Source organism: Prionailurus bengalensis, chromosome C2 (genome assembly GCF_016509475.1).
Source record: "Prionailurus bengalensis isolate Pbe53 chromosome C2, Fcat_Pben_1.1_paternal_pri, whole genome shotgun sequence".
Lineage (NCBI taxonomy): Eukaryota > Metazoa > Chordata > Mammalia > Carnivora > Felidae > Prionailurus > Prionailurus bengalensis.
This window is the reverse complement of record NC_057350.1, coordinates 46,053,013-46,066,509: the sequence shown is the minus strand read 5'-3', so window position 1 is coordinate 46,066,509 and position 13,497 is coordinate 46,053,013. Positions and strand designations below refer to the sequence as shown.

Below are 13,497 nucleotides of genomic sequence, written 5' to 3'. Positions count from 1 at the left end.
ATATTTTAACAAGATATTTTTTTACCTTGTTACAATTTTGGAAATATTTTCAGTTTTGAATAGATAACACCTTTAAATAGTTCAAAATTCAGAAGACACAACATGGTATACAGAAAAAGAATCTCCCTCCCACCTGTCCCAGGCTATCCACTTGTCCTCTCTAGAAGAGTTAACCCATATTACCTATTTCTTGGCATCTTTTTAGAAATATTTGCAAACAATTATTATACATTATTCTTTATACAGATAGTAGCAGACTATTCAGTTTTATATATTTTTCTTTTCACTTAATTTCATATCTTGAAGACCATCCCATATCAGTACATAATGAGCAGTTTCTTCACTATTTTAACAGTTGCAGAATACTGTCTGTTAGTACTATGTGCCATAATTTGTATAATGTGTTCCCAGTGAGATATACTTGTGTTGTTGCCAATTTTTAAAACTATAAACAATGCTGAAATGAATAAAAGTGTACACAGCAAATTTTGCACATGAGCCAGCATGTTTATAGGTTAAATATGAGACGTAGAGTTGCTGGTGAAAGGATATGTAAATTGCTATTTTGACAGTGATTACTGAAAGGCTTTCCCTTAAAAACTGTATCAATTTAGGGCGCCTGGGTGGCGCAGTCGGTTAAGCGTCCGACTTCAGCCAGGTCACAATCTCGCGGTCCGTGAGTTCGAGCCCCGCGTCAGGCTCTGGGCTGATGGCTCAGGGCCTGGAGCCTGTTTCCGATTCTGTGTCTCCCTCTCTCTCTGCCCCTCCCCCATTCATGCTCTGTCTCTCTCTGTCCCAGAAATAAATAAACTTTGAAAAAAATTAAAAAAAAAATTGTATCAATTTATACTTCAACAACAATGGATAAGAATTAATGTTTCCAGTGCCCTTGCCACAAGAATGTTATCAAACTTGTTGATCTTTTCTATATGACAGGGGATAGGTAAAAAGTACTATCAGAATATGTTTACTTTGTTTTGAGAAAGGTCAAGAATTTTTTCTATATATTCAAAGGATATTTCTATTTTGTCTATTTATGAACTATCTTACCCTATCCTTTCCCCATTTTTCTAGTAAGTTTTTATTTTCTTATTGATTTGTAGGAACACAACAAGTAGTAAGGGAAAAAGTCCTCTAGCTATGATATAAACTGCAAATATTTCCCCTTGCTTGACATTTGCCTTTGACTTCTCATGGTTTCTTCTAAGTGAAAACTTTTTAAATAGTAAAATTCATCAATCTTTTCTTTTAGGATTCTGGGTTCTGTGTTATAGTTATAAAGGTCTCCTCTTGCCCTGTAATATTTTATTTTTTTATTTTATTTTATTTTATTTTATTTTATTTTATTTTATTTTATTTATTCCCCTGTAATTATTTTAAACTTCTCCCATACTTCTCCCATAGTTTCTTCTACTGCTGTAATGCTGTGATTTTTACATTTAAATATTTAGTCCAGCTAGAATTTACCCCGGAACAGAGAATGTCAGAATGGATAAAAAGAAGTTAGACATATCTATATGATGTTTACAAGAAACACACTTGGAACATAAGGACACAAACAAGCTGGGAGGAAAAGGATAGAAAAACATTATGCACACATGTAAATGTAAGAAAACGCACATGGCTACACTACTATCAGAAAAAGTAGTGTTCGGGGCGCCTGGGTGGCTCAGTCGGTTAAGCGGCTGACTTTGGCTCAGGTCATGATCTCGCGGTCTTGAGTTCGAGCCCCGCGTTGGGCTCTGTGCTGACAGCTCAGAGCCTGGAGCCTGTTTCAGATTCTGTGTCTCCCTCTCTCTGACCCTCCCCCGTTCATGCTCTGTCTCTCTCTGTCTCAAAAATAAATAAATGTTAAAAAAAAGATTAAAAAAAAAAAAGAAAAAGTAGTGTACAAGATGAGAAGACCGCATTTTTTGGTTATTGTTGTTCTCCGTGCAGTTTGCTTTATGTCAGTGTTTTTTAAGTTTTTGTTTAAATTTGTTAATTAATATACAGTGAAATATCAGTTTCAGGTGTACTATACAGTGATACCACACTTCATACATCACCTGGTTCTCATCACAAGTACACTCCTTAATCCTTATCACTTATTTAACCCATCCCCCCACCTCCCTTCTGGTAACTATCAGTTTGTTCTTTATAGTTAAGAGTCTGTTTCTTAGTTTGCCCCTCTCTCTCTGAAAAATGCAGGCATTTAAAAATTATAAAAGGTCGATCGTTTACTCAAGAGGACAAAACAATATTAAATGCATATGTATCTAATAAATAAGCTTCCAAATATATAATGCAAACTTTGACAGTATTAAAGGGAAATATAAAGAAATCCACAATCATAGGTGGATACTTCAAGGCCCCTCTCTCAGAAATTGATAGAATAGACAAAAAAGATCACTAAGAATGTATAAGATGTGAACACTATCTGTCAACTGACATTTACAGACCCTTCACCCAACAAGAGCAAAATACATATTTTACTTAATTGCAGATGGAAGAGTCACCAAGATAGACCATATACGTTGGGCCATATATTCCTAAGGATGAAATCATAGAGAATATGTTATTCCATCAAATGAAATTAAGTTAGAAATCAATAACAAAAAGAAACCTCGAAAACTCTCAAATATTTGGGAAATTAAATATAATTTCTATTTATATATTTTATATTTATATATTATATATATTATATATTATATACTTATAATATATAATATATAATATAAATATATATAATATATATAACATATATATTTATTATATACTTATAATATATAATATATAATATAAATATATATAACATATATATTTATATAATATAATAAATATTTATTATATATAATATATATTACATATTATAAATATATATATTATATTATTATGTTTATATATTTTAATATATATTTATATATTAAATATAATTTATATTTATATATTTATATTTATATTATATTAAATATAATAATCTAAGGGTCAAAAAGGAATTCACAAGGTAAGTTAGAAAATACTTTAAATAATAAAACAAACATATCAAAATTTGTGACATGTAGGGATGCCTGGCTGGCTCAGTCTATTGAGCATCCAACTCTTGGTTTTGGCTCAGGTCATGATCTCACAGTTTATGGGTTCAAGCCCTGAATCAGGCTCTGGGCAGACCTCAGCTTCAGATTCTCTCTCTCTCTCTCTGTCCCTCACCTGCTTTCTCTTTCTTTCAAAATAAATAAATAAACTTAAAAAAATTGTTTCCAACTGAAAAAGGTAATAAACACTGAAATACAATGTAAGTATAGAATTTTCATAATAAAACAAAGAACAAAAATTAACAAAAATTTTAAAAAGACAAACCATCAGAGGAAATTAACAAAGCCAGAGTTCTTAGAAAGTTAATATAATCAATACACTCTTTAAAAGATTGAGCAAGAAAAAACTGAGGAAACATAAATTATCAATATCAGAAATGAAGGAAGATACATAGACTTATAGACATTAAAAGGATAGTGAGAGGATATTATAAACAGTTTTATGCCAGTAAACCTGACAATGTAGATAAGTTTAAAAATATGGTCATAAATTACCAAAAGTGACCCAAGGAGAAATACAAAACTTTAACAGACTTATATCATTTTAGGAAATTTAACTCATAATTCATAGTCTCCCTACTCCCTGACACTACTTGCACACACACAAAATCCCAACCCAGATGACTTCATTGGTATATTCTATCTAACACTTAGGGAAGAAATAATATCAACTCTATCCAACCCAAAAAATAAAATAAAAAGAGAAAGAGTAAATACTTTCTAACCCATTTTATGAGGCCTCTATAACCTTGATGACTAGAGCATTTTAAGAAAGGTATAAACCAAAAAACCTCATGAGCACAAAAACAAAAATCTTTAGTAAAATGTCAGCATATCCAATTCAATGATATACAAACAGGTTAATAATCAATGGTCAAATGAGGTTTAATCCAGAAACGTCAGTTTGGTTTAATACATGTGAATCATACTATCATTGCAATAGATGTAGAAAAAGCATTTGGTAAACTATAACATGAGTTTACGATGGAACCTTTTGGAAAATTAGGAATAACAGAAAATTTCCTTGACCTAATAAGGAAAGATATAAGCAAACCCTACTGAGCAGCATACTTAATGATAAAATGTTGGATGCAAAGAATGGGAGTAAGACACAGAAACAACATAAGTGTCTATCAATGGATGAATGACAAAGTTAGTGAATAACATGAGCTTGAACTATGCAGGTCCACTTATACATGCCTTTTTTTTTTTTCAATAAATATATTGAAAATTTTTTGGAGATTCGACAACAATTTGCAAAAATCTATAAACAAATCATGTAGCCCAGAAACATAGAAGAAAAATTAAGAAAAGGTTAGGTATCTCATGAATGCATAAGATACATATAGATACAAGATGAATTTATCATTTAATATCATAAAAGATATACAAATCTATTATAAAAAGTTAAAATTCATCAAAATTTACATGTACATAGACCAAACATGGCAGCATTAAGAGATATGCAAACAAATGTAAAGATGCAGTATTAATTCATAACTGCATAAAATTAACTGCAACACATACTGTACCACTGAGATAATTTCAAAGTCATCTCCTGCACCTATTGCAGTGAGCTTAAGTGTTGAAAGTATCTGTTTAAAATGCTATTTGACCCTAATCATCTCTATGTGAATTCTTCTCTCCAGTAAATCGTGTATCACAGTAAAAGTTATCTCTTACAGTTCTCACATATTTTTTCACCTTAGTTTGTGCAATACTGTAAACCTTGAATTATATGCCACCCATACAAAGTCCCACCAGTCATCCTGGAAGTGAAAGAAGCAAAGAAAAGTTATGACGATACAAGAAAAAGTTAAATTGCTTGATATGTACCATGATTGAGGTCTGAATCTGTGGATGCCTGACATTTCAAGGTAAATGATTCCAGTATAAGGACCAACATAAAAAAAAAAAAGAAAAGGAAATTCATGAAGACATTGCTGCAGTTATGCCAGCAGGCATGAAAACCTTGCACATTTCATGAAATAGCTTTTCATCTTGTATTGAAAATGTAGCTTTTATGTGAGTGCAGGATTGCTATAAGAAAGGCATCACTATAGACTCTAACATGATTCAAGAAAAAGTGAAGTTATTATGTGAACATAAAGCAAAAGGAAAGTGGAGGATTTAGTGCTAATAAAAGATAGTCTGATGGGGCTCCTGGGTGGCTCAGTTGGTTGAGTGTCTGACTTCGGCTGAGGTCATGATCTCGCAGTCCATGAGTTCAAGCCCTGCGTCAGGCTCTGTGCTGACAGCTCGGAGCCTGGAGCCTGCTTCAAATTCTGTGTCTCCCTCTCTCTCTGCCCCTCCCCCACTCATGCTTGCTCTCTCTCTCGCTCTCTCTCTTCCTATCTCTGTCAAAAATAAATAAAAACATTAAAAATTTTTTTTTAAATAAAAGATGGCCTGATAATTTTAGAAAGAGATTTGGCTTAAAAAGTATCAAGATAACAGAAGTAGCTTCTGCCAACCAAAAGGTAGCAGACAGTCTCCAGATGCCATTAAGGAAATCATTGAGGAAAAAGGATATCCACCTGACCAGGTTTTTTTTTTTTTTTTTCCAACGTTTATTTATTTTTGGGACAGAGAGAGACAGAGCATGAACGGGGGAGGGGCAGAGAGAGAGGGAGACACAGAATCGGAAACAGGCTCCAGGCTCTGAGCCATCAGCCCAGAGCCTGACGCGGGGCTCAAACTCACCGACTGGGAGATCATGACCTGGCTGAAGTCGGACGCTTAACCAACTGCGCTACCCAGGCGCCCCCTGACCAGGTTTTTAATGCAGGTGAAAGTGCCCTATTTGGGGCGGGGGGGGGGGGGGAGTCACAAAGGGCATTTATTAGTAAGGAAGAGTGGCAAGCACCAGGATTTAGGGCAGGAAGAAAGTAGGAAAAAGGTAAGACTTAACCATTTCTTTTTTTTTTTTAATTTTTTTTTTTAGTGTTTTATTTATTTTTGAGACACAGAGAGACAGAACATGAGCAGAGGAGGAGCAGAGGGAGAGCAAGACACAGAATCTTGCACAGAGCTGTGCTGACAGCTCTGAGCTGTCAGCACAGAGCCTGACGTGGGGCTGAACTCATGAACCACGAGATCATGACCTGAGCTGAAGTCGGATGCTCAACCAACTGAGCCACCCAGGCGCCCCAAGACTTAACCATTTCTATTCAACATTGTACTGAAGGTCCTAGCCAGTGCAATAAGACAAGAAAAAGAATAAAAGGCATAAAGACTAAAAAGGAAGAAGAATTTTTGTTGTTAATTTCATACATAGAAAATTCTAAGAAATCTAGAGAAAAACTACTAGAATGAGTATATTTAACAACCTCCCATAATATAAATCAATATTTTCACATACTAGCAATGAACCATTAGAATATGAAATAAAATAAACTATTTACAATAGCTTTGAAAATATAAAAAAAAAAACAAACTTATGGATAAGTTGAATGAATAATGTGTAAGACCTACATAGAAAACTATAAAAGATAGAGAAATTGAGAAAAGGATAAATACATGAAGTGACATACCATATCCATGAGTTGGAACATTCAATGTTAAGTCTAATGTTAAGATCTCAACTATCTCCAAATATGATCAAAATAAAATCTCAGCACAGTTTTACAAAATTAATAAGCTGATTTTAAACATTATTTAAAAATATAGAACACCTAAAACTACTAAAATCATCTTGAAGAAGTAGACCAGGATTAGAGGATTTATCCTGACTTCAAGATTTATTATACATCTATGGTAATAAACACAATGCAAAAGTACATAAAAGGGATCAGGGGAACAGAATACAGAGTCCAGAAACAGACACACACATATACACAAATTATATTCAATAAGCATGAAAGTCAAATGATTTTGACAAGTAATTCAGCGAAAAAAATTTTTCCCCAACAAATGTATTTTGGGGTAATTGGATATCTGTAAAAAAAAATGCAAAAATTAATTCAAGATGGGTCTCAGGCCTAAATATAAAAACAAAAACTATGAAGCTACTAGAAGAAAGCATAGGAGAACATGTTAGTAATCTTAAGGCAGTAGGCACAGATTTCTTAGAGAGGACATAAAAAGCTTGTATTAAAAGGAAAAAATGAAGGTTGATGGAGGGAGGTGAATGGGAGATAGGCTAGATGGGTGATGGGTATTAAGAAAGGCACTTGTGATGAGCACTGGGTGTTGAATATAAGTGATGAATCACTGAATTCTACTCCTGAAACCAATATTGTACTGTATGTTAACTAAAATTGAAATTAAAAATAAAAATTGAAAAAATTGATAAATTAGACTTCACCAAAATTAGATAAATATGTTCATTAAAAGATACTGTGAAAATGGGACACCTGGGTGGCTTAGTTGGTTGAGTGTCCAACTCTTGATTGATTTTGGCTCAGGTCCTGATCTCACAGTGTGAAACTGGCCCTGCATTGGGTTCTGTGCTGGCAGTGTAGAGCTTGCTCAGGATTCTCTCTCTCTTCCTCTCTCTCTGCCCCCCACCTCTAGATAAACTTAAAAAAAAATGTGAAAAAAATAAACAGGTGAGCCACAGACTGGTAAGAAATCTTCAAAACACATATATTTGACAAAGGTATTCTATTTAGAATTTATAAAGAAATGTTAAAATTCAATAATAAGACAAACAACCAAATTAAACACATGGGCAGAAGATTTAAAAAGACATTTTACAAGAGAGGGGTGCATGGGTGACTCAGTCAGTTAAGCATCAGGCTCTTGATTTCAGCTCAGGTCATGATCTCATGGTTCATAAGATCAAGCCCCACACTGGGCTCTGCGCTGACAGTGTGGAGCCTGCTTGGGATTCTCTCTCCCTCTCTCTCTGCCCCTCCCCCACTTGCACACACTTTCTATCAAAATAAATAAATATTTTTAAAAAGACATTTTACAAGAGAATGTACAAGAATGGTTAATAAAATATGCCAAAGTGATCAACATTTTTTTTTATTAAAAAAATTTTTTTTAACGTTTATTTATTTTTGAGACAGGGAGAGACAGCATGAACGGGGGAGGGTCAGAGAGAGGGAGACACAGAATCTGAAACAGTCTCCAGGTTCTGAGCTGTCAGCACAGAGCCCGACACAGGGCTTGAACTCACGGACCGTGAGATCATGACCTGAGCTGAAGTCAGACGCTTAACCGACTGAGCCACCCAGGCGCCCCGATCAACATTTTTAATCATCAGTAAAATAGAAATTAAAAGCAAATGAGATCCTATTACACACCTTGTTGAAAGGCTAAAGTGAAAAAAATATATTATAACATCAATCATTGGAGAGGATGTAAAGAAACTGGAACTCTCATATATGTTGTTAAGAATATAAAATAGTATGACCACTTTGAAAAATCAAGGGGCAGTTACTTTAAATATGACCCATATGTCTATCCTATGACTCAGCAGTACCATTCCTAGGAATTTTTCAAAGAGAAATGAAAACATGTCTACAAAAGTCTTTTATAAGAATGTTCATATCGGATTTATTCATAATAGCCCTAACCTAGAAACAGTCTAGATGTCAATCAACAGGATACTGGATAAACAAACTGTTGGATATTTACACAACAGAATGTTACATAGCAATAAAAAGGAATAAACAGGTGATATATAAAACAATATAGATGATTCTCCACACCATTATGCCAAATAAAAAAAACTTATGCACAAAAATGTATGTGCTCCCCCTCCCCCATTTACATGAAACTGTAGAATAGACAAAATTAATCTGGTGACAGAAATCAGATTAGAAGTTCTCTGGTATGAAGTGAGGAGTATTGACTGGGAAGGAGTGTGAAAGAACTTACTGAGGTGATGAAAATGTTTCTTGATAGGCAGTGTAGTTACATGAGTGTATGCATTAGTCAAAATTAGTGAACTATATAATCAAGATCTAAGCATTTGACTATATACAACTTATACATCAATTTTAAAAAGTGCATATACAGGGTGACTGAATGGATAAAAAAAAACAAGACCCATCTATACACTGCCTACAAGAGATTACTTCAGAATCTAAAGACACATACAAACCGAAAATGAGGGCATGGAAAAAGATTTCCCATGCAAATAGAAGCAAAAGAAAGCTGGGGTAGCAGTGCTTATGTCAGACAAAATAAATATTATTTTATTTATTTTTATTTTTCATTTTTTAAATATTTTTTATCTTTAAGTAATCTCTATACCCAACGTGGGTGTACAGTCTGAACTCATAACCATTAGATCAAGAGTCGCATACTTTACTCACAGAGGCAGCCAGGTGGCTCCAGATAAAATAGATATTAAACCAAAGATTATAACAAAATACATAGAAAAGCAATAAATAAGATAAAGAAATCAATCCAATAAGAGGATATAACAAGTGTAAATATCTATGCACCCAACACAGAAGCATCTAAATATACAAAGTAAATATTAATAAATATAAAGGGGAGAAATTGACAGTAATATAATAATAGTAGGGGACTTTAAGATCCCATTTACATCAATGGAAAGGTCATTTAGACAGAAAGCCAATAAGGAACTTTGTTCAGTGGCACTGAATAACACATTAAACAGATGGATTTAACAGATATATACAGAATATTCCATCCTCAAACAGCAGAATACACATTTTTTTCAAGTAGACCTGGAATATTCTCCAAAACAGAACATGTTAGGTCACAAAATAAGTCTCAATAAATTTAAGAATACTCATATTATATCTTTTATGACCACAATGGTATGAAACGAGAAAACGAGGTAAGTTTATAGCAATACAGGCCTACATCAAGAAACAAACAATCTCAAACAATCTGATCCTTTATCTAAAAGAAATAGAAAAAGAACAACAAACAAAGCCCAAAGTTACTAGAAGGAGGAAATAAAGTTCTGGGTAGAAATAAATGAAATAGAGACTAAAAAACCAACACAAAAGATCATGAAACCAAGATAAACAAAACTGATAAATCTTTAGCCAAACTCACCAAGAGACAAAAAGACAGAAAGGACCCAAATAAGTACAATCAGAAATTAGAGAAGAACAGACACCACAAAAATGTCAAGGATTATGAGACTGCTATGAAAAATTATATGCCAACAAATTAGACAACCTGGAATAAATGGATTAATCCCTATAAACATACAATCTTTCCAGACTGAATCAGGAAGAAATAGAAAATCTGAACAGATTGATTGCTTGTTAACAAAACTGAATAAAAAAAAAATCAAAAGACTACCAATAAACAAAAGTCTGAGACCAATGGGCTTCACAGGTGAATTCTATCAACATATAAAGAAGAGTTAATATCTATCCTTCTCAAACTATTCCAAATAGTAGAAGAGGAAGGAAACCTTCCAAATTCATGCTATAAGGCCAGCATTATTCTAATACCCAAACCAGAGAAAGACACTGTAAAAAAAAAATTACAGGCCACTATCTTTGATGAACACAGAGGCAAAAATCCTCAAGAAAATGTAGACAATCAAACTCAACAAAGGATAATACACCATAATCCAGTTGGGTTTATTCCAAGGACACAAGGATGTTTCAATATTAGCAAATAAATCAGTGTGATATACCCCATTAACAAAATGAAGGATACAAACCATATGATCGTCTTAATAGATGGAGAAAAGCATTTGATAAAATACAACATCCATTTATGATAAAAACCTTCAACAAAGTGGGTTTAGAGGGAGAACACCTAAACATACTAAGGTTACATGAAAAACCCACAGCTAATATCATATTCAATGGTGAAAAACTGAACATCTTTCCTTTAAAATTAAAAACAAGACAATGATGCCTACTCTTGCCACTTTGATTCAGCATAGTATTGTGAGTCCTAGCCACAGCAATTAGACAACAAAAAGAAATAAAAGATATCCAAACTGGCAGGGAAAAGTTAAACTGTCACTAACTGTTTGCAAATGACATACTATATATGGTAAACCCAAAAGCTCCATCAAAAACTGTTGGAAACCAATAAATGAATTCAGTAAAGTTGCAGGAGGAAAAATTAATATACAAAATTTTGCTATATATTTGTTATACATATACACAAAAATCTGTAACACATATTGCATTTTAATATACAAAATCCTTAACCAAGGAGGTGAAACTTGTACTCTGAAATCTGTAAGACTCTGATGAAAGAAACTGAAGACAACACAAACAAATGGAAAGATATACTATGATCATGGATAGAATTAATATTGTTAAAATGTCCACTCTACTCAAAGCAATCTACAGATTTAATGCAATCCCCATCAAAATACCAATAGTATTATTCACTGAAATAGAACAAATAATCCTAAAATTTGTATGGAACCACAAAAGGCCCCAAATAGCCAAGGCAATCGTGAGAAAGAAGAACTAATCTGGAAGTATCACAATCCCAGATCTGAAGCTATATTACAAAGCTACAGTAATCAAAACAGTATCATACTGGTAAAAGAAAAATAGATACATAGATCAATGAAATAGAATAGAGAGTCCAGAAATAAATCCATGCTTATATAGTCAATTCATCTACAACAAAGGAGGCAAGAATATACAATGGAGAAAAGCAGATAACCCAGATAAAAGATTGCTAAGTTTTTAAAAGTGAAAAAGTCACATAAAAAGTACGAGCTAGATAATTATTACCCCAAATATTTGAATAAGCTTAGGTTGTCTGATAAAAATACCAGTGATCCTGCTGACCAGGCCTTTAGCTGAATGGACTGCTTGACCTCAAGACTCCTTCAGAATCTGCTGGGTCAGACTCTCTCATTTCTGTGATTAGCTCAGAGTGTCCCTATGAAATCAACTCTTCCATCATGAGAAAGCAATTTTCCCACCAATGACACAGTCAGTGAGAAAGGCAGCTAACTATAGGAAGAAAACTTCAGTTGAACTAATATGAAACCCATTTACTATTGTGGGAGGAAATAAAGCTTTTAAATTATAAAAAAAAAAAAAAAAAAAAATTCAAGCAGGAAGAATTATTAGAAAGCCCCACACTCTTCCCATTCTATTCCTAATAAATCTACACTTCTTTTAAACCACCACCTCTTCCTAAAAGTCATAGCACAAAGACCATTTAAAATCTTTTTGCAGGAGTAAAGCTATTAATGCAGAGTTCCACAATACTTACTGGAGAATTGTACTGTGGAGAAAAAGAAAGAATATCCATCAATTGGTAAATGACAGAATAAATGTGGTACACTCATAGTATGGCATATTAGGCACCATTAAAAAAGGACTAATTACATATATGCAATTTGACTTGAAAGGATTTCCATCATTCAGTGTTATCTGAGAATAGACATATCAGAAGAATATACAGAATATGATCTGATTTTAATAAATAACAATGAGAAAAAAAATATCAAATTGTTAATACTGGTATCTTAAAAGGGGATAGAGGGCTGGCAGTTAAGAGTTTAAAAACGTAAAAGATCTATTTCAAAATATTTCTCAGAATAAATATATATGAAATGCTGTGATTGCACATACCTATATATACATACATGTATGAAAAAATGGCAACCAAAATAACTTTTATTGTTTATTTTATTATTTTTAATGTTTATTTTTGAGAGAGAGAGAGAGAGAGAGAGAGAGAGAGAGAGAGAGAGAGAAAGAGCGAGCATGTGCTTGCAAGTGGGGGAACAACAAAGAGAGGGAGACAGATCCAAAGCAGGCTCTTCGCTGTAAGTGCAGAGCTCCACGCAGGGCTTGAACTCCCAAACCGTGAGATCATGACCTGACCCGAAATCGAGTTGGCCATTAACAAATTGAGCCACCTAGGCACCCCATAACCAAAATAATTTTAAATACATGTTGAAATACATGGATTTTTACTTCCTCCTTTCTTCTTTATCGATTTATATTTTTGGCTACTGACACCTATTCTTTTTATGCAACCAAAAAAAAGGGTATTTTTATTTTGGGGCAACCTGGAAAACACTGCAAAACCTTTGAAATTTCATTCTTCACAGAGCTAGAACAAACAATTCTAAAATTTGTATGGAACCAGAAAAGACCCTGAATAGCCATGGCAATTCTGAAAAAGAAAACCAAACCTGGAAGCATCACAATTCTGGACTTCAAGCTGTATTACAAAGCTGTAATCAAGACAGTATGGTACTGGCGCAAAAGTAGACATATAGATTAATGGAACAGAACAGAGAACCCAGAAATGGACCCATAAACATATGGCCAACTCATCTTCAACAAAGCAGGAAAGAATATCCAATGGAATAAAGGCAGCAAATGGTGTTGGGAAAACTGGACAGCGATGTGCAGAAGAATGAACCTAGACTACTTTCTTATACCATACACAAAAATAACCTCAAATTGGATAAAAGACCTAAATGTAAGACAAGAAACCATCAAAATCCTAGAGAAGAACACAGACAGCAACCTCTTTGACC

General features: G+C 33.6%; 1 protein-coding gene across 2 annotated transcripts in view; it reads right to left on the bottom strand.

Moving 5' to 3' along the window:
* ARL6 (ADP ribosylation factor like GTPase 6) overlaps positions 1–13,497 on the bottom strand; it is a 41,733-nt gene that overhangs the window by 10,997 nt on the left and 17,239 nt on the right. The window lies entirely within an intron of this gene.